The sequence below is a fragment of the Lissotriton vulgaris genome, chromosome 12, assembly GCF_964263255.1.
Source record: "Lissotriton vulgaris chromosome 12, aLisVul1.2, whole genome shotgun sequence".
NCBI classification, from domain to species: domain Eukaryota; kingdom Metazoa; phylum Chordata; class Amphibia; order Caudata; family Salamandridae; genus Lissotriton; species Lissotriton vulgaris.
The window spans coordinates 519171710-519197962 of NC_141700.1; the positions used below are offsets into that span (position 1 = coordinate 519171710).

Below are 26253 nucleotides of genomic sequence, written 5' to 3' on the forward strand. Positions count from 1 at the left end.
AATTCATGGAATAGGGCTATATTGTCTGTAGGACCATTTGGTTGAAGGCGGGTCTTCTTCTCCGATATCTTCTGGAGTTGGTGGCACCAAGTTAGGTGTGCCAGGTTTTGGAAACAGATGTTTTGGAGGAGTAGGAGGTGGCGGTCATAGGGGGGTGCCAGTGGTGGAAGCCAGTGGTGGAAGCTGTGGTGGCAGCCGTGGTGGCAGGGAAGGAGTGGGCATGGACCAAAGCTGAAGTGGTAGTAGCTTTTAAAAGGGGTCCATCATCTGTTGCATTGTAGGCGAAATTCCTACAGGCACCTGAAACATTTAATTCTAGGAACAAACTTGAGATCTGTTATAAGTTTGGCACAGGGTCAAGACTGGTTTACGTATGGCTGGGATCAAAATGGAATGGGATGGGGAGCAAAAAAACTATGGATTTAGGCCCAGATCTCTGTACTGGGATGAAGGTATGACATTGTTCCACATTCTGTCCATCAGTTGCTCTTTTTGCATTTCCTGATCTAAGGCTCCACCTTCAAACCCTGATGCACAGCACATATCTAAGTACGTGGGGCTTTAAGCAGTCTCTGAGGCATCTTGGTCACTTCATTCACCTTCAAATTCAAAGTCCAGAATTTGTGCTGGAAGATTCACTGTCACTTGAATAAGTAATAAGGTGACTGGTGTGGAGAAAAATGTTATGTATTGTATTGACGGTATCACCATCGATCAACAACAGTAAAAGGAACATTCTTGGTGTTGTAGTCGACGATGGTTAGACGGTTGACAGTGTCTTTAAAAGCGAAGCTGTAGCAGTTGATGAAGATGGTCTGGTCGTCGAGGGCGTTGTCGGCCACCTCGTCGTTGTTAAAGGTGCCATAGGTAAGAATAGAAACGATGTTGAGGGTAGATTTTTCTCCATCATCGGTGACGGTGAAGTCATTAGCAGAGAGAGAAAATCAATTTGAAGGCTCAGAGAGGTTACTTTTTGCACTAACATGCTTTCATGATGTTTGGTGCATGTCTCTGAGGAAACTCAAGTGCCTTTATGCAAGGAGATGGCAGTAGTTGCTTTAGGTTGTAGATCCAGCTGAGGGAAATCCACTTTTTTCTTTTTTGCTCCACCTTCATAGAAATGTTTGACGCAGCACTTTCTACAGAATTACCCTGTGACGAGTGGGCTCCCCCGTATAAGGAGGGTAGTTCTTATCCTCCAACATATATTTACTTTCACAGCCCTTCAGAGGTTTTGTAGGAAAAGTATTAAAAACATCACCGGGTGAAGGTTTGTGCTTAGGATAAAAGCAATAAAGACATTTGTCATGTGGAGCATCAGAATAGGCCTTTTTCTGCCCATAGGTAGTGCAGGCCTTTAAAAAAGACTTCTTCTCTATGTCAGTCATGGTGACAGTTGGTTACACTAACTGAAAAGGTCTCCAGAGAAAAAAGTTTTTCCCCAATAACAACTTCCAGTAGGCTGAAAGCTGAAGTAATGGCTGGTTCAGTCCCAGGGTAGACCAGAAAAGGCAACAGAAAAAGTTATAGGAAAGCTGTAGCTAGTCAACTCCTCACATATGATGAACTATGGCGGTATCTAGGATTAGTAGGTGGAGCTGCTACTTCGACTCTTTGGTTGCTTCAAATGAGATGGATGAACTACTAAACAAACAATGTTGTAGAGAGAAATTACATTTTAAAACTGATTACTGTTGTTCAATATTACGGGAATTCTCAGCCTGATATGACAGGCACGAGTCATGCACAAGAATATGCGAAAGATCTAATACTGGAGAATCTTTTATATTGGGAACAGGTATGACAATATGGCAGAATTTCATGTGTTAAATTAGGAGAATACTGATGGCTTCTATACATAAGATAATTAAAATATATAGATGTCTCTTCAACACAAATCTCTATCATTATGGAATTATTTTCGCATTGAAAATGCAATAGATGGACGCAAATCTGGGGACTGTGGAACACTTACAGAGGGAAGATTTGTGAGCCGCCAAGAGCTAGAGAAGACATTACAGGGGGTCTTGATGCCACACAATGAATATTGCCAACTAGGTATTGTATTCTGTACACCAAGAAGAAGTTTTTACTATGTATTGTGTATGACTACTTGATTAGCAATGCCTTGACTATGTACCATGCCCTTTTTTCTCAATAAAAAAAAAAGAAAAAGAAAATGCAATTGATGGAGCAGGATTTCGCAAAAAAGAAACGTGCTCGGATGAATACCTCCATAATACGTACTAACAGTAAGTAGTCATGGAAAACCAGCGTACACTCTACATAAACACAAGGGAAAATGCTTTGCGCATGTCTGTACAAATTTGAGATAACGCATGGAAGAAAAAAAAACATATTTACATTGTGCTTTGAAAGAAACGAGAAATAATGCATGACTAGGCCGCATGTGCATTTCGTAGTTTGCATGTTGCATCTTGCTTTGAAATAATAAATAATGCTGCTTTTCAGGGAATAGTGCTAAGGTGGGTGGTAAACAGTGAAAAGTGCATTATCATATAATTAATGAATGTTTCATTTCCAATTGCTATAGTGAGCTGGATGAGACAGCATTTTCCCTTAACTTAGACTGATAATGGAGGGACAGGATAAATGAGTGTAATTGATCTGTCAAAGGCACACTGAAGAGCTCAGCATCGCAGAAGTAGCCTTGGGGTGAAGGCCAATGTGATGATCCCCTGCCAAGGGATGTGACTGACCGTGGGACAATTTCGGGGACATTGCTTAAAATTATGTGCAATTGTAACATGAAATAAAACGTGTGAACGGAACAATTATGAAATCGTGGGAATGGATGTAGAACAATGAATAAGCCCAAACTTGGAATGAAGTCACAGACCACCTCCTAAACCCTCCAATCATCTGTTGAGTTTTGTAAAATGTTTCAACTGATGTGGGACGGACATGCAGGTTTTAGGTATAACTGGGGTGCTTTTAGGGGTGTGGTTTAGCTCTTGCAGTTAGAAGGAGAAGAAGGGTAGATGCGTTGCTGTTCGTCGGTTTGCAGAGAGGCCTCTATTTTTGCGTCAATTGCTGATAAGCCTTTTTGCATAGGCTCAAGGATTGCTTTAATGTTGCCAATAGGGTCATCGACACTGTGTCAGGCTCTGACGCCGCTGACTCTGTGGCTTCATCTCTATTCCTGGTTTTCTGTTGCTCAAAGTTCAGCTTGGGCTGCATCTTGTCTGGTTTGCCCATGGGAGCAACAAGCAGGAGCAATGCAAAGCGCTCCAGAATAGCGGCAGCTGTCGCCTCAGCTGCCCCACTCGGGAGAACCCACAAGCGCTAGACAGGGGCTGCACAAAGGGGAGTCTATACTTGGTCACCCCGGGTGGGGCCCAAGTTTGCTTCAAGAACTGGCGTAGTTCCAGGCTGTCCTCTTAAAAATCGTGGGTCTCTGCTTTATTGGCACTAAATAAGGCAAGTTCTGACCATGTACATCCAACTGCACCCAGGCCCAGTGCAGCACCGCAAAGGAAGCAAGCTATGATTTGGTAGCGTTGTGCACACATTCAGCGCCTCAGTTGCATCTCCGGAGGTTCCCACAAGCAGGCCCGTTCACCCGGCCAGCAGCAGTCAGGCCGCGCGGCAAAGTACGTCACCGCTTCTCAGCCGCAGGCTCCGCAGCGCCAGAGCTCAGCGGCAGTCCGGGGTCTCGCGGCAACTCACCCATAGCAGGATTGCCACCAGGCAGGGGGTCACGCCGTCTCTGCCCCACAGCAAATATAAGGGCCGGGTGAGCTCTATCTGAAATTGCTGATGCTTTTCTATCACTTTGTAAGTTCATTTCTTGCACTTGTGACCGTATGCATTGAGCATTTTTATCATTAATTTTAAATAAAGCTTTATTAACTTCACCAAGAGTGTGATTATTTAGCTGACTGAAAAATTTGTTAGATAGTATCATTACCATGAACTATTCAACTAATTGGTTCATTGACCAAGAAGTAGCAACATTGATGTAAAATGTAGTTATATAATCAGACATGACAAACATGAACCTGTGTAGAAATTAAATTGATACTAGTAACAAAAGTGATCACCCGGGCATCAGGGATTTGGGTGAATGTGTATGGGCCATTGTATTGAGTTGCTATTGTATATTGATTCCTGATCAGGTATTGCTTTCGCGCTGGATCACAATCAATAAATGAACAAACGTTAAATGAAATGGTAACATACAGATTTAATAATTTACATGTTTATCTTCTAACAGCAACCTTCTTTTAAAGCAATGGTCTAACCCACACCTAGTCCTATTGATGGTCCTGAAGACAACCTACATGGGAACTAAAGGTCTACTGACTAGACTATTGATGAGGCCAGCTTGTGTTGGGAATAATCCTTTTGGGCATCCTTTGTGAAAGGTTCTGAGGAAATAGCCAGTTTTTATGTTTCTCAATGTGGTATTTCCCTTTTTATATAAATGTATACTGTTTATTTATTTTCTCTGCGATTTGTTTTCTCTTCATACAGCTTGATGGGTGTGGTCCCTCATATGGTTGCTTCTGCAATCTGTATTAATATAATTTGCTACAAATAAAAAGATTTTCTAACTATTCACTCATTATAGTTTCTATTTCATTGATCTTTATGACTTATTTTGATTTGGTGTTGTGAACTCACACTTGCAATTGTTTTTGCCCAAGGGAACCTTTTTGTATTGTTGTTACTCTTAATGAACAAGTTACTTATCTTCTGTAATGCATATCTGGTAGAAACTCTATCTAGCTGCAGATTCCTTGCCTTTGAATTGCCCAGGTGTCAGGCTGGATCCGGAAACTTTTGCTGAGCAATACCTCTTGCGCTTGCTGTCAGGTGGCACCATTTGTTTCTGCTTGACATTGTTGGTATCTGTAGTGTTAGTTATGAAATTGTGGTGCCTATACAGGTGCCACCCAGGGGCACGGATGTCAGCACTTTTCATATTTTTTCACGCCAGAAGCGTAGAGCCACTGAGTAACTGATGCAGTTTTCTGCAAAACTAGGGCCCTGAAAGGGGAAGTAACCCTAGTCCTACATTATTAGACTGCAAAGCGGGGAGGCATGGGTGGGGCTGTAAGGAATCTGCCGCTAGATAGAGTCTCTACCAGATAATGCGTTATCGAAGGTAAGTAACTTGTTCATCTGATAGAGACTTCTAGCTGCTGATTCCTTATCTTTGAATTAGATATCCAAGCCATACCATCTCGGAGGAGGGTTGTGGACCAATATCTTATACTAGGAAGTCCTGCAGGACACCAGACAGTAGTGTTTTGCGAACGTGTGCAAGGATACCCACTTTGTATCCTGACAGATGTCATGGGCCGTAGTCGCAGCCTTTACCCTGGAAGAATGTATTTTTTATTTATTTATACGTTTTTATAGCGCTAGGTAGACCCGAAGGTATCAGAACGCTTTACATATAATGCAAGATCATTTGATTGAAGTACATACAAAAAAAAAAACAGATAAAGGAAATCGTTTGGCCAAAGCAGTAGTTACAGTATGCAGACATAGGAACCGCCTAAGCTAAAAGATGCACAAGACATAGTGGACCGCTGAAACACTAATTTACCCACTACAACTGGTCAAGGCAGAGTGGGTGTGAGCTTTGGAAACATAGCTCAGTTAGGGTGTGTGTTAAAATATCTGTTGAGCAGTAGGTGTTTAAGGTCCCATTTGAAACAGGAAAATGAGGGGTTGCAGCGCAGTTCACTAGGGAGTGAGTTCCATATTGTGGGAGCATTTCCAGAGAAAGAACGTGTCTGGGAGGATTTCTTTTTCAGTTTCTCAGGGGGTTGCTGCTTTGCCAGGGTATAACAAATCTTGATGCAGAGAACGACCCAGCGAGAGAAGGTCCTTTTCTGCAGGGTGGGTACACTCCTCTTCCTTAGAGGGATACGGGGGAGCAAAGAAGCTGGCCAAACGGATGGACTGACCCAGATGGAATGGGGTCACAACTTTTGGCAGAAAGGAAGACCGGTTGCGAAGCACCACCTTGTCTGGATAGGACCATAGATAAGGAGGTGAGCAAGATAACACCTGCAACTCACTCACCCTACGGGCAGATGTAATCACCACCAAGAAAGCTGTTTTGAGGGTCAACAGCCGGAGGAGACAATTGTGCAGAGGCTCAAAAGGAGCACACATCAGGTGGGTGGGGACCAAAATAAGGTATCATTGTGGCATCACAAAGGGTGTGAATAAAAATAAATGAACCAGCCCTATTAGAAATCTATGTACAATAGAAGACTTGACAAGAAAGAGCTGTTCTGGCAGTTGCACAAAAGCAGACAGAGCAGAAAGGTAAACCTTGAGAGTTCCCAAAGCAGAGCCCTGCTGGGCAAGGGTCAGAATAAACAAAAGGACTGTAGAAAGAGATACAGAAAGATAGTCAACAGACCTTTCTGTACAGTAAATTACAAATTTCTGCCAACGGCAGACATGTACCATCTCAGTGAAGGGCTGCCTGGCCGTCAAAATAATGCTACAAACTTCAGGAGGAAAGTCAAAAGCTATCAACTGCAGCCACTCAATCTCTACGCATAGATGCACAGAGTTGGCTTGGTTGGGTGTAGAACCCTCCCCATCTGCTGCGACAGAAGGTCCTCCCGAAGGGGCAGCCTTATCGGAGGATCGATGATCATTCTCAGAAGCTCTGGATACCAGACTCTCCTCTCCCAATCTGGAACCACAATGATGACTGGAGCCCGGTCGCTCCTGATCTTCTTCAGAACCCTTGGCAGTAGTAGTATGGTGGAAAGGAGTACAGCAGGACTTAGCTCCAAGCATGGTTAAAGGCGTTGCCTAGCGATAGCCGCCTTGGAAACTCCGGGGCGCAGTACTGCTGACATTGTCCGTTCTCTTTGGAGGCAAACAAATCTAACCAAGGTTCCCCCACACTGTTGAAAGAGGCCTTGCGCCAACTCCGACTGAAGACACCATTTGTGATCCACAAGGCATCTACGGCTAAGTTTGTCCGCCCTGGTGTTCAGAGAAGCTACCAGGTGCAGAACCACCAGTATTATGCCCTGCTGTTCCAGCCATGTCCAGAGATGTATGGCCTCTCGACAAAGGGTTCACAACCCCACCCCGCCCTGTCTGTTGCAGTACCACGTGGCGGTGTTGTCCGTTAACACCTGCACTAGCTTCCCCTTGACAGAGGGAAGAAATGCCTGCAATGCCAATCGAATCACTCAGAGCTCCAACAGATTGTGTGGAGCCCAACTCCGCCAGAGACTAGTGGCCCCACCTCTCCCAGATGGCCGCCGCATCCTAGAAGTGACGCATCTGTCACTACTGTGAGTTCTGGTTGTGGAAGGGAGAGGGGTCTGCCATTGATCCAATCGCGGTTCGTAAACCACCACTGCAGATCTCTCTCAGTTCTTTCCAACATCTGTACCATGTTGGGGAAATCTCCTCAATACTGTGCCCATTGGAACTTTAAGTCCTACTGCAGAACCTGCATACACCACCTGGCCAACAGCATGCAGGAGGCCGTGAGGCATAACACCCTCAGAGTCAGTCTCACCGAAATCCAGGATAGAGGCTGAAAAATGAGAATCATAACCTGTACATCCTAGACTCGCTGCTCAGGAAGATAGGCACAAAACAGCACTGTGTCCAGAACTGCTCTAATGAAAGGGAGCATCTGAGAAGGAGTCAGGTGTTACTTCGGGACATTTATAGAGAACCCCAGCGAATGCAGGAGGTTTGTTGTATTCTGACCGTGGGAAACGACAGCCTGGGGCGAAGGCGTCTTCAACAGCCAGCAGCCAGTCGTCGAGGTAGGGGAAGACTGACACCCCTAACCTGCACAGATGAGCTGTAACCACCCCAATCACTTTGGTGAACACCCGTGGGGCGCTGGTCAGGCTGAAAGGGAGCACAGTAAACTGAAAGTGCTTGTGGCCTACCTTGAACCACAAGTAATGCCTGTGGCCCGGCAAGACGGGGATGTGAAAATACACATCCTGCAGGTCCTACGCTACCATCGAGTCTTCCTGGTCTAGGGCAGACACGACCTGAGCTAGAGTTAGCATCTTGAACTTCTCCTTCTTGAGGAAGAGATTGAGGGTCCGAAGATCCAAAATAGGCTGTAACCCTGTGTTCTTCTGAATCTGAAAGTAGCAGGAGTAACAACCACTGTCTACTTCTGAAACTGAGAACCTTTCTATAGCTCCCTTGGCCAAGAGAGCTGAAACATCCTCTTAGAGTAATCTTAAATGATCCTCCGTCATCCGTTCCTGTTTTGGCAGAATGAGAAGAGGAAAAGAAAGAAAGGCAAAGAATAGCCCTCCTAGACAATCTGCAAGACCCACTTGTCTGATGTTATGGATCTCCAGTGGGGGAAATATTGACGAATTCTCCCGCCAACTGTAGTAGTGTGGTCTTGCAGAATCAACCTAGGAGAGCTTGGAGGTTGCAGCTGCCAGGGGCTGGGTGGGTGACGACTTATGGCCTCCATTCCTGGATCGGAATGCACCACGTCCACGTCCCCGCACAGCTTGGGCAGTCTGTGCAGGACGGTGGCTGGGATAGGGCTGAAGCAGCTGGAAACCCCTTCCATTGCCAAGAAAGGGGCGAAAGGAAGAATGGCCACGAGGAGTGGAGGAGAGGCCCAAGGATCTGACCGTAGCTCACGAGTCCTTGAACCTGACTAGGGCCGAATCTGCCTTTTCCCCAAAAAGACAGGTTCCATCAAAGGGCATGGCCATGAGATTGGCCTGGATATCACCCGAGAAAACAGTTGTACTAAGACAGCTGTGGCGCCTCAGGACCACTGTCGTTGAAATTGATCTGACCAGTGAATCTGTAGTATCTAGGCCACACTGAATGGTGAATTTTGCTGCATCTCTTCCATCTTTGACTACTTGGGAGAGCACAGCCAAGGCCTCCTCCGGGACTTGTGGTAGCACTTGCGCAACCATCTCCCAAAAGGAGTGGGAGAAACGGCTCAATAAGCAAACGATATTCACTGACCGCAAAGCCTTGAGGGAGGAAGAAAACACATTCTTCCCAAATGCATCCTACCTCTTGGATTCCCTTTCTGGTGGGACACAAGGGAACGCACCCTGGGAAGTAGAGGCCTGCACCGCCAAACTCTCTGGGGTGGGATGTTGGCTGAGGAACTTCGGATTGCCCAGAGCTGGGTGATGGTGGCGAGCAATCATCCTATTTACAGGAGCCCCTGTGCTAGGCTTGGACTACGTGCCTAGAAGGACGTCTGTAAGTGCCTCATTAAAGGGCAAAATGGGTTCAGAAGTGGAAGCCCCGGGTCGAAGCATTTTGGTCAGAAGATTAGTTCTGACCTGCACTGGGGGCAGCTCAAGTCCAAAGACCTCAGCAGCCCTCTTTACCACCATGGCATAAGATGCCCCCTCCTCCGTAGTCACTGTTGGCAGAGAGAGCATGCCAGTATCTGGAGAAGTATCCACTCCACTGGCTTCTGTAAGTTCCCCATACCAGTCCAACTGCTCCGAGGAGTCTTCCTGATGTTCCAGAGGGTCTACAGACCCCTCCCATTCCTCTCCTAAGCCTAGCACATCTTCAAAGTGCTCAAGCGACAACATAGAACCCCTGGGTTCAGTCAGCACCGGAATTAGCGTTGTTCCAGCTCTGTGTTGTTGAGGATAGGGCTGGCACTGCTGATGGAAACCAGCAGCACCGCAGGCACTGACTTCAGGTTGTACGGCAGAGTGGGCGGCGTTAGCACTACCGGCGTTGCCTCAGATCCGGGATCGGATCCATGAGGCCCCACAGGCTCCCTGGCCGAAGGCATCGAACCCAATGGGACCAGACCCAACAGGGCTCACCTACGGGGTAGGCCCGCTCAAATACGCAGAGCATGGCCTCATAAAATTCTTTTATTTAACCTGGGGTCGCTCCGGCTCCAGGAAAGGGAGAGAGGACCAAAGTCGACTCAGGCTTTGGCTCCAAGGAACCATGCCTAGAACGTCGGTGATCTTACCTCCCTAGTCGACAGACAAAAGCCGAGGTGAAGATGAAGTCCGCTTGGACTTCTTCTTTCTATGTCTCTTCCCCGAGCGTCCCCAGCACCTTGAGTGGGAAGAAGAGGCCTTAGGGCTCCTGGAGTGGTCCCGCAACCTCCTGTTCACTTGATACTGGGACCTCCACGGAGTCTTGATCAATGGTGTCGACTGCAGGGCCGCAAGGAGCTTCAAAGCCCACTCCTGTAAAGTCTTAAGAGCCATGGCCCGATAGTCCGAGCATGATTTTGAATCGGGGTTACGCGCGAAACACCAAACATAGACAAGATGGGGATCGGTAACTGATATCATTTGGTGGCAGGCACTGCATGACTTGAAACCTGACTTCCTTGAAGACATTCTTTGCACACAAAGTAGGAAAATCTTCTGAATTCGACAAAAGTCGAGGCAAGATCTGTCAAAAGGCGACAGAGGGGTAGCTCTTCCCTGATTGGCGCTTAACTGCAGCAGAAAGAAAAGAAATGACATCTGCGTGCCTGGGTGGCACCTATATAGGCACTGCAATATCATAACTGATGCTACCAACACCATCACACTGAGCCAAATGGAGCCACCCGATGGCACGCACAAGGGGTATTGCTCAGCAAAAGTTTCCACATCCAGCCTGATGCCTGGGAAATTCAAAGGTAAGGAATCTGCAGCCAGAAGTCTCTATCAGATATTTAGGACATGTAATGACCTTCCACGGGGGTGATGGAATTGAGAAAAATAGACAAGGAAATAGTGTGTTTAATGGAAAAATCAATCAGAAGTCACTTTTGGGAAAAAAGAAAGGTAGAGTTCCAAATGATACTTTGTTACAATAAATAGTAAGGTGTTTACGTGTTCCTAGATATACATAGCATGATGCTCATTTACCCTCCTTCCAAAATTATTAGCCACTAAAAAGGCGACCTTCCAGCAAAGATGAACCCAGTCAGCCTTGTAAAAAAGGATCATATGGAGGAGACATTCTTTTGGAGAATACTACATTAAGCTATGAGGGAGAAGAGGGCCTTGTAACAAGGGCGAACATGCTCTTAAGACTCTCCAAGAAACCCTTAATCACTAGAGTAGTTACGAAAGAGACCCCTGAGAAGAGACTTAAAGTGAGCAGGGATGGTAGACAAGTGCACTCTAATGGAAGAACATTGTAAACCAGATTCTGCCTGTTAAACAAAATAAGACAATATCTTCTCTTCTTGCATTAGAAACAGCATGTGTAAAACCTTCTCCATATGAAGATCTTGTCGAAGATTGATCTGCTTCTCTATCAGGATAGACATGCAGTCATCTCACAACTTCAAGAGTATTTACTGCAAGAAGTCAGCAACTAGGCAGCCACATTCAGCAATGGAAGGGTGGGATTATAGAGTCTCCTCAGGATCCTAGAAAGAGGGTCCAGCTTTATCAGCAGTCTCTTGAGTGGCAGTAAGGACATCTGAAAAAGATCCAGATGCCATCACTGGTGAGACCAATCTGGGGCAATGAGTATCATTTTTTGTGTTGCTGGCCTGAGCTTTGTTATCACCTTTGGGAGAAGTAGTATAGGATCAAAAGTATAAATACATCCACTTGACCAACTCATCAAAAGTGTATTCCACAGGGGGCGTGGCTAGCAGCCAACAAGATGGCTGTGTGCTGAGTTAGCTCCGGCGGTGAAGTGCCCCTTCAAATAAATCCGACCACTTATCCTGCCTTATATTGGAGGACCGAGGCTCCCACAGTAGCCAGTAACCGAGCGGCGACGGATGCCGTGGCTCCAGTCTCAATCCGACAACCGGGGCCGGAGTCAGCCACGTCTGTGTAGCGGCGGCCTGCTCCTGCGGAGGAAGCCGGGGTCTCGAGTTGCCCGCGTCCCCGGGTGAGAGCCGACGGTCGCCGGAAGAGGAACAGAGGTGGGGGAGCCCGGCGCCTGCCCACTGAGAGGAAGACCCTGTGGGTGGCCAGGCGTGCTGAAAATAAAGACGGCCTGCTGAGAAGGAGGCGGGACTGAAGGTCCGGGTGCCGGGGGCTGAGGGGAAGAGATCGGGAGGAGCGATTGAGGCCTGTGTTGCGAGGCTCACACCAAGCTACAGGGTCACACGGCCACAGGGGACATCTGGAGGGAGACAGTGCCACTGCCTAGGGGTTTGAACCGCGCCGGACTTAACAGCCCTCCCCCTCCTTCCCCCCACCCCGCTTCTGCCATGACCAGACTATAACAGGTACATAAAGGCCCGCAGTGCCGATACTGGACTCTTCGGCTGGTTCCTCCGGCGGGCCATGGCTGTTGCGTGGAGCCTGATTCCCCCCCCACCCTCCCCCGTACATCACCTCGGGGGCAGGGGTTGCGGACTCTGGGGACTGGGACCGCCCCAACCAATCAAGAGGCTCGGACCAATTCAATACTCCTCTGGAACTTGTAGTGACCCTCCCCAGGACGGCGGCGGACACTAGATCACCTCTTCCCACTTCCCGCCGGGGTCGATGGACATTCAGAGGCCTCCGTGAGCTGCAGGAAGCAATATCCTCAAAGTACGACGCAAATTGCGACATTGCCAGCCAGAATCACCTACATTGGGCCACGTGCTGCTGCACAGCTGTCCCCGCCAAGGCTCTGGAGAGGCACCATGTCCGGCAGAGGCACAAGAAACCAAAGCGCACAAGGCAGATTGGACAAATATGCCTACTCAAAAGACTTTCCCCCGCTGCCAGAAGGGAAGAATCAAACAAACGGAACGCAAGGGGATGACGCAGGGACTAAGAAGAAAGTAACTCTGGAAGACATAATGGCGGCCCTGTCCAATGTACAAACCACAGTGGGTTCCATTTCTGCAGAAGTGTCGCTTCTCCGTGCTGATTTTCAAAAAATCACCACCAGAGTTGTGGAAGTGGAACGGACGGCAAAAACCTTGACCAGTGAAACAGCAATCCTGAAGAAGACCGTTTCACGTTTGGAGTCCGAAAATAAAATACTGACCGATAAGCTGGACGACCAGGAAGGGCGCTCACGTATTTTAGGCATTCCGGAGAGTGAAGGCACTCAAGCTATTGACCTATATGTGGAAGACTTGATAAAAACCAGACTGCAGCCTAAGGGGCTCTCTGTTTTCTTCTCGGTGGAACGGGCACACAGGGTGCCGGGCGGAAGGGCCAAACCCGGGGCGCCCCCAGACCTGTGCTTGCACGCCTCTTCAATTTTAGAGACAGGGACGTCATTCTCCAAACGGCGCGGATCTCCCCACCAATTCGCCTTCTCAACTCGTCCATCTCATTCTTTCCCGAACACACGGCAGCGGTGGCGAAACGACGTCGCAGTTTCATCGAAGTTAAAAAGGCGTTGCGAGACCGGGAGGTGCCCTACTCAATGCTGTTCCCAGCAAGACTACGAGTTGTAGCTGAAGGAAAGATATTCTTCTTCGAAACCCCGGAAGAAGCGTATGACTGGCTTGAGGGATGGAGGAGAACGGGCAGACCCAGATGGGGAAACAAAGAACCGCTTCAACGGACTGACGACGAGGGAAGTGAGAGTCAGGACCTCTTCACGCCAGACCAAGACAACGCAGAGTGGGCGCGGACGACCTTGGCAGTGGCTTAACTGAACCCGAGGACAACACATTGCAATTTGATCTCCTGTTTAATGACTGACAGCTTTTTTTGACTAGCCGGCTCTGGACACTGGACAAAGGCGAGCCCGGCTTAATCGGGAGGGGTCACATTCACGCTGGACTTCGTACCCCCTTCACGCAAGTACACTGTTGTGGGTTGGGTTGAAGTACTCTGCTATGTTGGGGTGGCAGGCAGTTCAAAGTCCGTCAGGCAGGGAGGCAGGGAGGGGGGATGTATTTTGGGAATGGGAAGCTCAGAATTTCTATATGTTGGTTTCAGTTTACATCGGAGCGGACCTTGTAAGGTGGTGTTTAACGCAGGTCAGATCTTTGCATAACACTAGAGAGTCGTACTGTCCAAAAAACATCCCACACTTTGATGGCGACAATCACACCACACACTAGTACCCGGATAGAGGGCCGCACAGTACTTGTGCCACCGCTCACATTACTCACGTGGAACGTCCACGGGTTGGGAGATAGAATTAAAAGAGGCCTGGTGTTGCGAGCCCTGAAGCGTCAAAACCCTACACTGGTGCTTTTACAGGAGACCCACCTGACAGGTCCAGCATGTACACGAATGGACAGGTGGGGGTTTCAAATGGCGATCCACTCTGAATTTACCAGCGGATCCAGGGGTACGGGCATCCTACTGCGAAAGAACTCCCTGTTCTTTTTTATTTTTTTATTTTTTGAAAACCTTTATTGTGCATCAAGTAAAGAACAAATACGGGCCCACAACCATCCGGCCGGCCACAAATACTCATGAAGCACCAGTGCATGCAATACGGCGACACAGTAATACTTCAGTATCATCAGCAAGTATTTAAAAATCAAACTGTAAAGCGCGGCGATACCATGTCACAGGATCAATAAAGGTTAATTTTAAATTTTCTGTGCAGCTATTGAATTCAATTTGTAAGGTTTTTCAATCATATAAGAAAGAGAAAGAAAAAAAAAAAAGAAAAAAAATAAGATGAAAGGGCAAAGTCCGTGTAGGTGGAACATGACATCGGCTACAGTTCACCACGTAGTCTAACAACCCAGCAATCAAGTCCCCACCAGGCGGGATGGCAGCTAGATGAACACGCTACAAGGGTATCAGTCCTAACATCCCATACAATACCCGTCGCCACCCAACCCCCTAGTATGCCTAAACACGGGCCAAGACAAAAGAAAGGGAAAAACAAAAGCGAAGAGCAAAAATAGGCACCATAGAAACTAAAACTAGAAACTAAAATTCTAACCCCCCACCCTACACGCATGCAGAGGCTATGGCCTACCCCCCCCCCCCCAGCAGTGTGTCTGTCGCCCCATAAACCCGAAATATAGCAAGAAGAGAGAAGGAAGAAGCAAGAAAGAAAGAAAGAAAAAGAAAAGGGATAAATATAAACCTGTGATATAGGGAGTAAGAAAAGAGTATTCTATTCTATAACTCCCACAAAAGAAGAGGCGGGGAGGAGGGCCAAGTACACATATTCTCGGTCACCGCCGGCCCAATAAACATCCTCCACCCCAATAACATCGGCAAATAGTTCGGCAAAATTTTTGGCAATTAGGGAGAGTCACTTCGAGGTATGTAAACGAAACAGACCGGAATCAAGCCCTACCCGGTCTCCACCCGCCAGCGTGTCAATTCACCAGAAAAATCGCCTAGCCCTGGCCCGATCTAGGACGTATCCCCTTGCCCTCCCTCCATGGCAGTCCAGCATAGTCCAAGACAAAGAGAGAAAATGGCCGCCCAGAGGAAGGGGGAGGTGCGTGAGCACAGAATGAGCGTCGCCCGCCCTCGAGAAGTGTTTTTCCCTCGGACAGAAGCCCTTCCGATACTTCTAAGTGGCAAAAGTTCCATAGCAGGGAGATCGAAGTCCCTAAGGAAGGAGTAGATGAGGGGGCGCGAGAACATGCTTCTAGTGTCCAAAGCAGCGGAGATGTTGAGCGGGGCAGATAGTCAGTCTCGGAGCGGAGGGGTAACAATGTTGCATCAACAGACCTGATGGGTGGCTGCGAGTAACTACAAGTATCGGCAATCGCTACATCAATCTCGCCATGAGCACTCGAGGATATTGGTTCACAGATAGTCTGTAGCGAGGGCAAATCCAAACTTTGTCGGGGACAGACCCCCTGTTCCCGATCCAGAGCAGGGGCACATGCATCAATCTTCTCACCCAACATGCAGTAGTTGCGTGCCATCTCCGATCGTAATTCCCCCAAAGAAGTTAAAACGTCCTTGTAGAATCACTGACAGATTATCGGTCGATCGAAAAAATCGACCTACTATAACATCGAGTCTCTAATATCGATAGCACTAATATCGACACCCTATACTTAACATGAAAACTACAATAATATCGAGCAAACTATATCGATGCACAAAAATATCGTCTACAGAAATATCGTTAGCATTATTTTCGAATACCATAATATCGACACTCAATACTACATAACACACTACAATAATATCGAATACAAAAATTTCGATGCACTATTTTCGTCTATATCAAAATATCGATAGCTAAATTATACTCCATTTTTTATATATAACACCAATAAATCTATTCTCTAAGTAATACACACATTTCTAATGACTTCACTAATGTATTTTCAAATTATTAAGTAACATTTAGTGTACAAAATTGTGTTTTCGCAAACTGACGAAATTTGTATATAAACTCTTTGTAAACATACTTATTTAATACTTAGTACTCATTTTACATAATCTTTATTTATTACAAGAGTTTTTTTTTAAATAAATATATCATTTCAATTCCTCAACATAAACTATATAAGAAGATATATCTTAAATGTTTTACTTAAAAAAAATTCAAACTAACCAATAGTAACTCGTCTTTACATATCTGACCAATCAGATGGCAAACTTAATTACACATAGACTATATAAATCAATCACAAACAGCCATACAAGTTGCAGGAAATATTCTTCGTGACCACATACTGCCAATTTTGGGAGCACCATCTATATTCTTCTCTTCAAGAAAATTCGTCCTGAAACTACAAGTAAGTAATCATATAGCTCTGTTAATAAATTCTAATGTTTTTTGTCTATTAATTATACACCAAGATTTGTAACCTAATTTGTTATTTCTTTATGTACTTTACCTTTAAACAGACTCTACAAACAAATCAAGTTATACTTCAACTTCAAGATACAGGACACTTTAAATTTAAAAAAGGTATCTACATATGTTTAACATTTACTTAACGTTCTTTGCCAATTATTGGCCTAATTTAAAACTCTACACTTTGTTTCTTAGCCTGTAAATCTTAATACATAGTGTGAAGCCAGAATTTTTTGAGGAAAAAACGTTACAATGCTGTGTAAAAAATGTTTTCTTCCTCTTCTTAAATATGTTTTTATGTGCTTTTACTCATAATACATGTGTCATCCTCGGTTCTTTTTAGCAATTAAGTAACAATGCTTTATAACAAATGTGTATTATTTATAGAACATATAAACGCATTAGTAATTTTCATCAACTTTCTCTCTAAACAGAACTCAAAGGTACAGAAAAGAGATAATTCACATCAAAGAACAAACATTCTGCTACTACTATAATTCTCTTGGTAAGATCATAAATAAAACATAACTAGTCTTTATAAACTCTATGGAATGTACTAGAAATAAAATGCCTCTTTTTATGCATCTGTTAGTATAATCTTCCTGTTCTTAAATATGTTTTTTTGTGCTTTTACTCATAATACATGTATCATCCCCGGTTCTTTTTAGCAATTAAGTAACAATGCTTTATAACAAATGTGTATTATTTATATCACATATAAACGCATTAGTAATTTTCATCAACTTTCTCTCTAAACAGAACTCAAAGGTACAGAAAACAGATAATTCACATCAAAGAACAAACATTCTGATACTACTATAATTCTCTTGGTAAGTTCATAAATAAAACATAACTAGTCTTTATAAACTCTATACAATGTACTAGAAATAAAAATGACTCTTTTTATGCATCTGTTAGTATAATCTTGGAAATTTCTCTTTTTAAATTCAAATAAACAAAACTATTTTTAGAGACGTTATAACGTAAAACAAAAGTTACCAAAAAACAAATTGTAACTTTTCCTATAACATACTTAATTATTTCTCAACAGACCGTGGCAATAGAAGAACAACATCTAACTGAAAAAGCATCTACTTTCGATAAATAGAACATTACTGGTGGTAAGTAAATTACTAGAAGAATACTAGCTTTATTTAAAATCTTTTATACATTTCAGATTGTATTAATATTTGTATATTAACTTTTCTAGATACCAGAAGTCAAGAATGACTGATGATGCAACATTTATTACATCTCAGAAAGGCAAATTTTTGTTATGCTATATGGGCTACATTTATACTCAGGAGAAACAAAAAGACCTTAAAGTGAATTGGAAGTGTACAAAATATTACTCCAATAATGCTATGGCCGTGCTACAACAAGGGAAACTAGTGTTATAAATACCACTGAACATAATCACCCACCAAACATCTCAGAAATAGAAGTGAGATCCACTCTTGAAAATATCAAGGAATTAAGTACCAGATCAGAACTACCTACCAACGTAATTCTGAAAGAATTACTACCTAAAGTTCCCAAAGAAGCAAGAGGTCAGCTACCATCTATTGCTACCATTAAAAGAACAATAGCAAGAACAAAAAAAACAAGTAGACCCAATATACCAACTCCTAAAACTTTTGAAGAAGTCATAATTCCGCCAGAGCTTGTAATTACTCATAATGACGAGCCATTTATATTTTATGATAATCATAGCAAGGACAAAAGAATAATCATGTTTGCAACTAATAACAATATAAAAAAATTAACTGAAAGTACTACTTGGATGATGGATGGTATTTTTTCTATATGCCCAAAACCTTTCTACCAGTTATACACAATTCATGGGCAATATCATAATACCTGTATCCCCTTCATATATTGTTTATTACCAAATAAACAAGCCACAACTTACTCAGAAATCTTACAAAAAATAAAGGAACAAAGTTCTGACTACTTCCCAATGAAAATCATCATAGACTTCGAGCAAGCTATGATTAATTCTATTTTGAAAACTTACCCACACACATCCATTCAAGGATGTTATTTTCATTTCAATCAATGTCTCTGGAGACATTTACAAAAATCTGCCCTTAGTGTTGAGTATGCAACAAATATAACTTTTGCATGTCAAATCAAACATCTCATTGCTCTGGCATATGTACCAGTAACTGATGTGGCCGAACATTACAATTTGTTAATTGAAAGTCCTTTCTACACCCAAAATGAGCAAAGACTCGCCCCACTTTTAGATTACTTTGAGGACAACTGGGTAGGAAGACTACATAGGTCAGGCCACAGACGCCAGCCAAAATTTGCAATTCCCTGGTGGAATGTCTATCTACCAACACTCAACCAAGAGGCAAAAACGAACAATGCTGTTGAAGGTTGGCACAATGCCTTCCTCTCTTCTACTGGACGTACAACACCCACATTACACAAGCTAGTCACAGCTATACAAAAAGAGCAAAGCTTTCAGGAACTACGTATGCAGCAATCAGTCATACAACTGAAGCCAAAACTCTCTAGACAAACTGCTCAAATGTATTTATATCTTCAACAGCAAGTCCAACTATATCCTACAACAAGAGGACTTGAATATTTAAAAATGATAGCCAAAACATTGAACTAATTGCTATAACTAAATTAATTGATAGAGATCAAACAATATCCTTAATCTAAAAAAACACATATTTTAATATAATAAAAAAATATTTATTTAGTCTAATTTCTTTTTTAACACTATTCTAAAAAGACTAAATAAATATATTATTATATCACAATATTTGTTTTTAAAAACTGCTTCCATCCAAATAAAATAACATAAATTTATAACTTACCTTTAAATAGAACATCATAAAGATAATCCTTTACCGACAATACAATGTGTAAATATCAAAGACTTAATCCAACAAATCATTAATTATGTTTTCTTTAACTCTGCAAAAACTATCCATCATCCAAATTAAACGACTATTTAAATGCCATTTAAAATAATGACTGTTATCTTAAAGTGTGAAAAATATTTCACAGAACTCAAAATATAAAGGAAGAATGTAAATCATCTCCGTTCTAACAACTGAAACACACTTCCTTTCCCCCAAAAAAAAATTATCGGAAACGGAAATAGCTGTTTCAAAATACGAGAAAAAAAAACAGCTAAACAATCCCACCGACATAACACTAACGAGTATCCCAGAATATATAAACATAACATTCCTATTTATTTTTAATTTAATTAAATTATACCACATACTCATTAACTCCAACTATTTTAAATGGCTCAAAAAGTCGTGAACGAAAATACGTATTGATTCCACTCCATTATATGTAAATAGTCATACTTTAATTACCAACCCCAAAATAACAAAATATAACCTTTAATTTTAATTTACAATACTTTAAAAATATAAAAGTAGATTCGTACCTACTCAAAAGTGAACCTGCTTCCAACCGCGACTTTCCCTTTACCAAAATAACGCAAAAAGACAAAGAGTGGTTACAAAATAAACGATCCAAATTATATGTAACTGTGAAAAGTACTACTATATATGTCCATTATTGTTATATATATGGCTCGAAATTATGTGTAATGTTAAAAAAATTGTATAGTATATTGTGAATAAAAAATGTTTTTGCCTGTATATTAATTATATATTACATACTTTTAATATTTATTACATTAAGTATGAAAATATAAAAATATTTAATGTAATATTTATTAAAATTATTATATAACTAAATGTGTAATATTGTATTTGTTTATCAGATTTAATTGTTTACAATATGACTAATATGTGAAAATTGTTATTATTAAAACGTATTTATTAATAATAATAATCATACATAAGAATATTGTAATGTTAAAAGAATCATTGATGATGATGTACATGTTATATTATAAATTTAAAAGTGTTCATAAGTTAATATCATCATCAGTATATCACTATGTATTAAAAATTTGTGACTTATGTTTTTCATTACACATGTTTGATGTTTTATTAAGAAACAATAATAGTATTATGTATGTATAATATCATACATTGCATTATGTGAACTAACCATTTTTTCTCTACAAATTAAAAGTACTTGTCAAGAAAATTACTGTAAAATGTGATTATTAAAAGAACATTGTCCTCCATTTTTGTTTATATGTATACCAAAGATAGCTTAATAAAATGTATATATGTTCGTATATTTCAAGTGTTGAATAAAAAAATTTACAGGAAAGAAAACTGGTGTCATTATTTTGTATTACCTATGACAAAATCATTTTTATATATTTTTGCAAATGTATTATAACTGTAATGTTCTATCTATTTCTATATACCACATGTAAATAAATAACATACTATACACTGAAGTTCTAACAATAATTATTCATACACCCATATACATATAATATCGATATTTGAAAGACACATAATTAAATTTTTAAATATTCCGACTCCAATAACCATTTACTTTAGGTAATTGCTTCTCAAAAACCGTGATTAATTTACAATTCGAATTGCAAACACCATTTAATTAGAGTAAGTGCAGGACACAGAACATATTAAATTTACTCTTCCAACTCCAATTAACAATTAATTTAAGTAACTGCAGGACATTAAATAATAATTAATTACTATAAAAAATCAAATGTTAAAAATGAATAATGTAATATCATTAAATTTAATTTAATATAATAAATTTAATTTAAATAGAATCTTAATTTATGTTTTCCCTGTACCCCTATAACTAAAAACTGACCCTGAAACCTAAAAATACCCCTTCACCCACAAACTAAAAACTGACCCTGAAACCTGACAAAACCCCTTCACCAACAAACTAAAAACTGACCCAGAAACCTAAAAATACCCCTTTACCCACAAACTGAAAACTGACTCTGAAACCTCACAAAACTCCTTTACCCACAAACTAAAAACTGACCCAGAAACCTAAAAATACCCCTTTACCCACAAACTGAAAACTGACTCTGAAACCTCACAAAACCCCTTTACCCACAAACTAAAAACTGACCCTGAAACCTTACAAAACACCTTTACCCACAAACTAAAAACTGACCCTGAAACCTAAAAATACCCCTTTACCCACAAACTAAAAACTGACCCTGAAACCTGACAAAACCCCTTCACCAACAAACTAAAAACTGACCCAGAAACCTAAAAATACCCCTTTACCCACAAACTGAAAACTGACTCTGAAACCTCACAAAACTCCTTTACCCACAAACTAAAAACTGACCCAGAAACCTAAAAATACCCCTTTACCCACAAACTGAAAACTGACTCTGAAACCTCACAAAACCCCTTTACCCACAAACTAAAAACTGACCCTGAAACCTTACAAAACACCTTTACCCACAAACTAAAAACTGACCCTGAAACCTAAAAATACCCCTTTACCCACAAACTAAAAACTGACCCTGAAACCTTACAAAACCCTTCACCCACAAACTAAAAACTGACCCTGAAACCTAAAAATACCCCTTTACACACAAACCAAAAACTGACCCTGAAACCTAAAAATACCCCTTTACCCACAAACTAAAAACTGACCCAGAAACCTAAAAATACCCCTTTAGCCACAAACTAAAAACTGACTCTGAAACCGCACAAAATTCCTTTACCCACAAACTAAAAACTGACCTTGAAACCTTACAAAACACCTTTACCCACAAACTAAAAACTGACCCAGAAACCTTACAAAACTCCTTCACCCACAAACTAAAAACTAACACTGAAACATTACAAAACACCTTCACCCACAAACTAAAAACTGACCCTGAAACCTAAAAATACCCCTTTACCCACAAACTAAAAACTGACCCTGAAACCTTACAAAACTCCTTTACCCACAAACTAAAAACTGACCCTGAAACCTTAGAAAACACCTTCACCCACAAACTAAAAACTGACCCTGAAACCTAAAAATACCCCTTTACCCACAAACTAAAAACGGAACCTTAAACCTTACAAAACCCCTTCACCCACAAACCAAAAACTGACCCTGAACACTTAAAATACCCCTTCGCACATACACAAAAAACAGACCCTAAACGCACAAAATGTACCTTTGATAAAACTACCCACCCTGATCCACTATAAAGTCTACATCCCACTCCTAAAAATATGATACATTTATTTATTTAATATCTACTACATTATATATTTTTGATTCTTTTTACTACATACACAAAATACCTCAATTTAGAACAACAACATAATGGTGTTCATAATTTCGTATTTAAATAATATTTATATAAAATTTCGATTCGAAACTAAAATTAAATACAATGCGAAATTTTTACTTCTATGATTAGAGTATACTTTGTTTATACACTACCCACCCTTATCCCCTTGAAAGTATACATCCCACTCATAAAATAATTAGACAAATATTTTTAGAAAATATATAAAAATATTATAATTACACATCTATTTTAGTACATACACAACAGCAAACTTAAAAAATAAGTACTATATTCAAATTAAATCGATATCATTTCGCATAATTCGAAATATTAATTTAAATTTGATAAATTTCGCAAATTTAAATGAAATTGCGAAATTTTAATTCATATAATTACCCTATATATTTTTAAAACACTACCCACCCTTATCCCCTATAAACTCTACATCCCGCTCCTAAATTTATTGTACAAATATTATAAAAATATAATGTAATATTTTAATATTTATAATTCTTTTTTGTACATACACAAAAATTAATCATAATATTTAATGTACTCCCTAAATTTCGATCAAATTTCGACTACTACAAATTTTTTTTTTAAAATATCGAAATTTTGAAATCTAAAGGAAATGCGAAATTTAATATTTTACAATTTCACTATACTTTTTTAAAACACTACCCACCCTTATCCCCTATAAACTCTACATCCCGTTCCTAACATTAATATACAATTATTTAGTAAAAAATGAAATATTTAGATATATTTACACAATTTAATAATATATATCCAAAAGCAAAGAACAAATAATTTAACAATACTCAATAAATTTATATAAAATTTTGCTTTTTTAAATAATTTGAATAAAATTTCGCAAATTTAAAATTTAACTTCAAATGCGAAATTTATTATTCCATATTTACACTATACTTTTTTAATACACTACCCACCCTTATCCCCTATAAACTCTACATCCCGCTCCTAGACTTCTAACTAAAAATAATAAAATTAAATGTAAATATTACCTTATATATAAACAACATTTAACTAGATCATTACTTAACATACTTTAAAACATCACTTTTACATATCGATATTTTTGACAATCGATATTTTCAGCATCGATATTACTGATTTCGAAATTCATGTCTTCGATATTTTTGACACACACATAAATCGATATTTTCTACGACGATATTTTTGTTTTCGAAATTTCTTACCATCGATATTTTGGACTCGATAATATGGTACATCGACATTAACAACTCGATATTTTGACTGTCTACCGTCCTTGTAAGTCCATTCAGGCTGCGGTCTCCTTAGCTCCGAGTCCCAGGAGGATGAGTGAGGTCCGGTCCCCTGCATGAAAGTGAGCTCGCAGGTCCAGGGTAAGGGTGTGCTGTCATCCCCACGAAGCAAGTAAACAGGCATCGCCATCTTGCCCACGATCCACTGTGTAAGCTGGGGGGGGAAGGGAGGTCGCAGAGCACGACCGATCAGCACTAGTCTTCCCCGAAATCTTCAGGGTCACCCTCGGTCGGCGGTATAGGCAGGGAACCGCGGCAGCCTGGTAGAGTAGGCAGAGGGGAAAGGAGGCTCACCGATGTCAGGCAAAGCAACGATGGGAGCCAAACAGCACTATGGCGGCTCCGGACAAAGGAGGCGCAGATAAAGCACGTCTCCAGCCTGCCCTCGCGCTACACTGTGAAAGCGCGATAAACCCCTGGCGGCATAGGTCGGCCGGTATGTATTTCGGCGTGAACAGCACTTCCCAGATGTTGTCTCTCAAGTGGGCAGCTCGGCCGCCTCGGAGCCCGCGAGGTCTGGCATGGCGCTGTGATGCGAGCAGGGTCCAGGGCTGCGGGGCAATGCACCCGATATCTTCCGTCACCGGGCGGGTGGAGAACTCGGAAGAACGCTGGCAAAGTCAGCTCAGCTTCCCGCACGTTTCGGTGTAGTAGACCTCAGGATGGCGAGCAGGATTTCGGTGCGGGGCACAAGGGCCGGCGGAGCCGAGAGGCTACACGTCCGCTCCGACCGCCTTCTTGGCTCCTCCCCCCGAACTCCCTGTTCTTAATCTTACAGACTAAACACGATGATCAGGGTAGGTTTGCAGCGATACACGGGCAGTGGGAGGGCATATTGATCAATGTGGTCTCGGTGTATTTCCCCCCGGCGCTGCAAACGGTGGTGCTCCCGGCCCTCAGTGAATTTCTGTTGTCCCTGCCCGACGGAGATATCCTCATTGGCGGAGACTTTAATACCACAATGGACGCCGGCATGGATAGGCAGCCGGTGAGGGCCCCGTCGGCGGAAGTCTCCCGCTTACAGAGCTTTAGTGAAGCATAGGGGTTAATGGATGTATGGAGACGTAAACACCCTATAACAAAACAATACACCTTTTACTCCACAGCGCACAACAGTCTGTCTAGGATAGATTACGTCCTGGCTTTAATATCCAGTCTCTCCTGCGTAGACCACATTACCATAGGACCTAGAGGGATCTCTGACCACTCCCCAATAGTCTTAACATACACACACAACTTTACCCAATCTATCCAGGGTACTTGCAAGTCCCGCAGATAAGGAAGGAACTTCTTAAGACCACAAAACACTTCTTTAATGAAAACATGACCTCAGCCAGTTCACCTGCCATACTATGGGAGGCCTATAAAACGGTTCTCCGAGGACAGGCAATTGCATCCATTACTGGATACAAACGCACAAAACATCGAGATCTTTCGACACTAGAACAGGCACTGCAGACAGCAGACACTGACTACACCACTAATCCTACACCTGCAATGGCCCACACTCTTCGTCTCAAACAACAACAATACAGAGAACACCTCCGACAAGATACATTGACCGCTCTAGCAGCTACCAAACACAAAATTTATGAAGTGGGTGATAAAGCGGGGAGGCTCCTGGTCTGGCTCGACAGGAGAGAATGAGACACTCGAACTATAGGGCAGCTCAGAACAACAGAGGGTGATCATACAACAGACCCGGGAGAAATAGTAGGTGCATTGGCCGACCATTTCCGAACAGTATATACCGCGCACTCTGACAGCTCGGTGGTAGAGGCTGAAATTTTTTTGTGTAGCATAGAACTGCCTAGCCTTGCGCCGGAAGCATCCATAAAACTCGACGCAGACCTCACGATTGCTGAAATATACGCGGCGGTACAATCACTACAATCCGGAAAGGCTCTGGGCCCCAATGGGATCCCGCTGGAGCTCTACAAGGTCATGGCGGACACTCTCTGCCCCCATTTGCTTAACATGTACAACGACTGTCTGGATCGGGGTGTGCTGCCTTGGGACCAGCGGTTAGCTACGATTGTGGCGGTTCTAAAGCCAGGGAAGCCCCCAACGGAATGTCAATCATACCGTCCC

At 42.2% G+C, this 26253-nt stretch overlaps 1 protein-coding gene across 1 annotated transcript in view; it reads right to left on the bottom strand.

The window, feature by feature from the left end:
* Positions 1-26253, bottom strand: part of HYDIN (HYDIN axonemal central pair apparatus protein) — a 2950008-nt gene that overhangs the window by 448477 nt on the left and 2475278 nt on the right. The gene's annotated exons all lie outside the window — the stretch shown is intronic.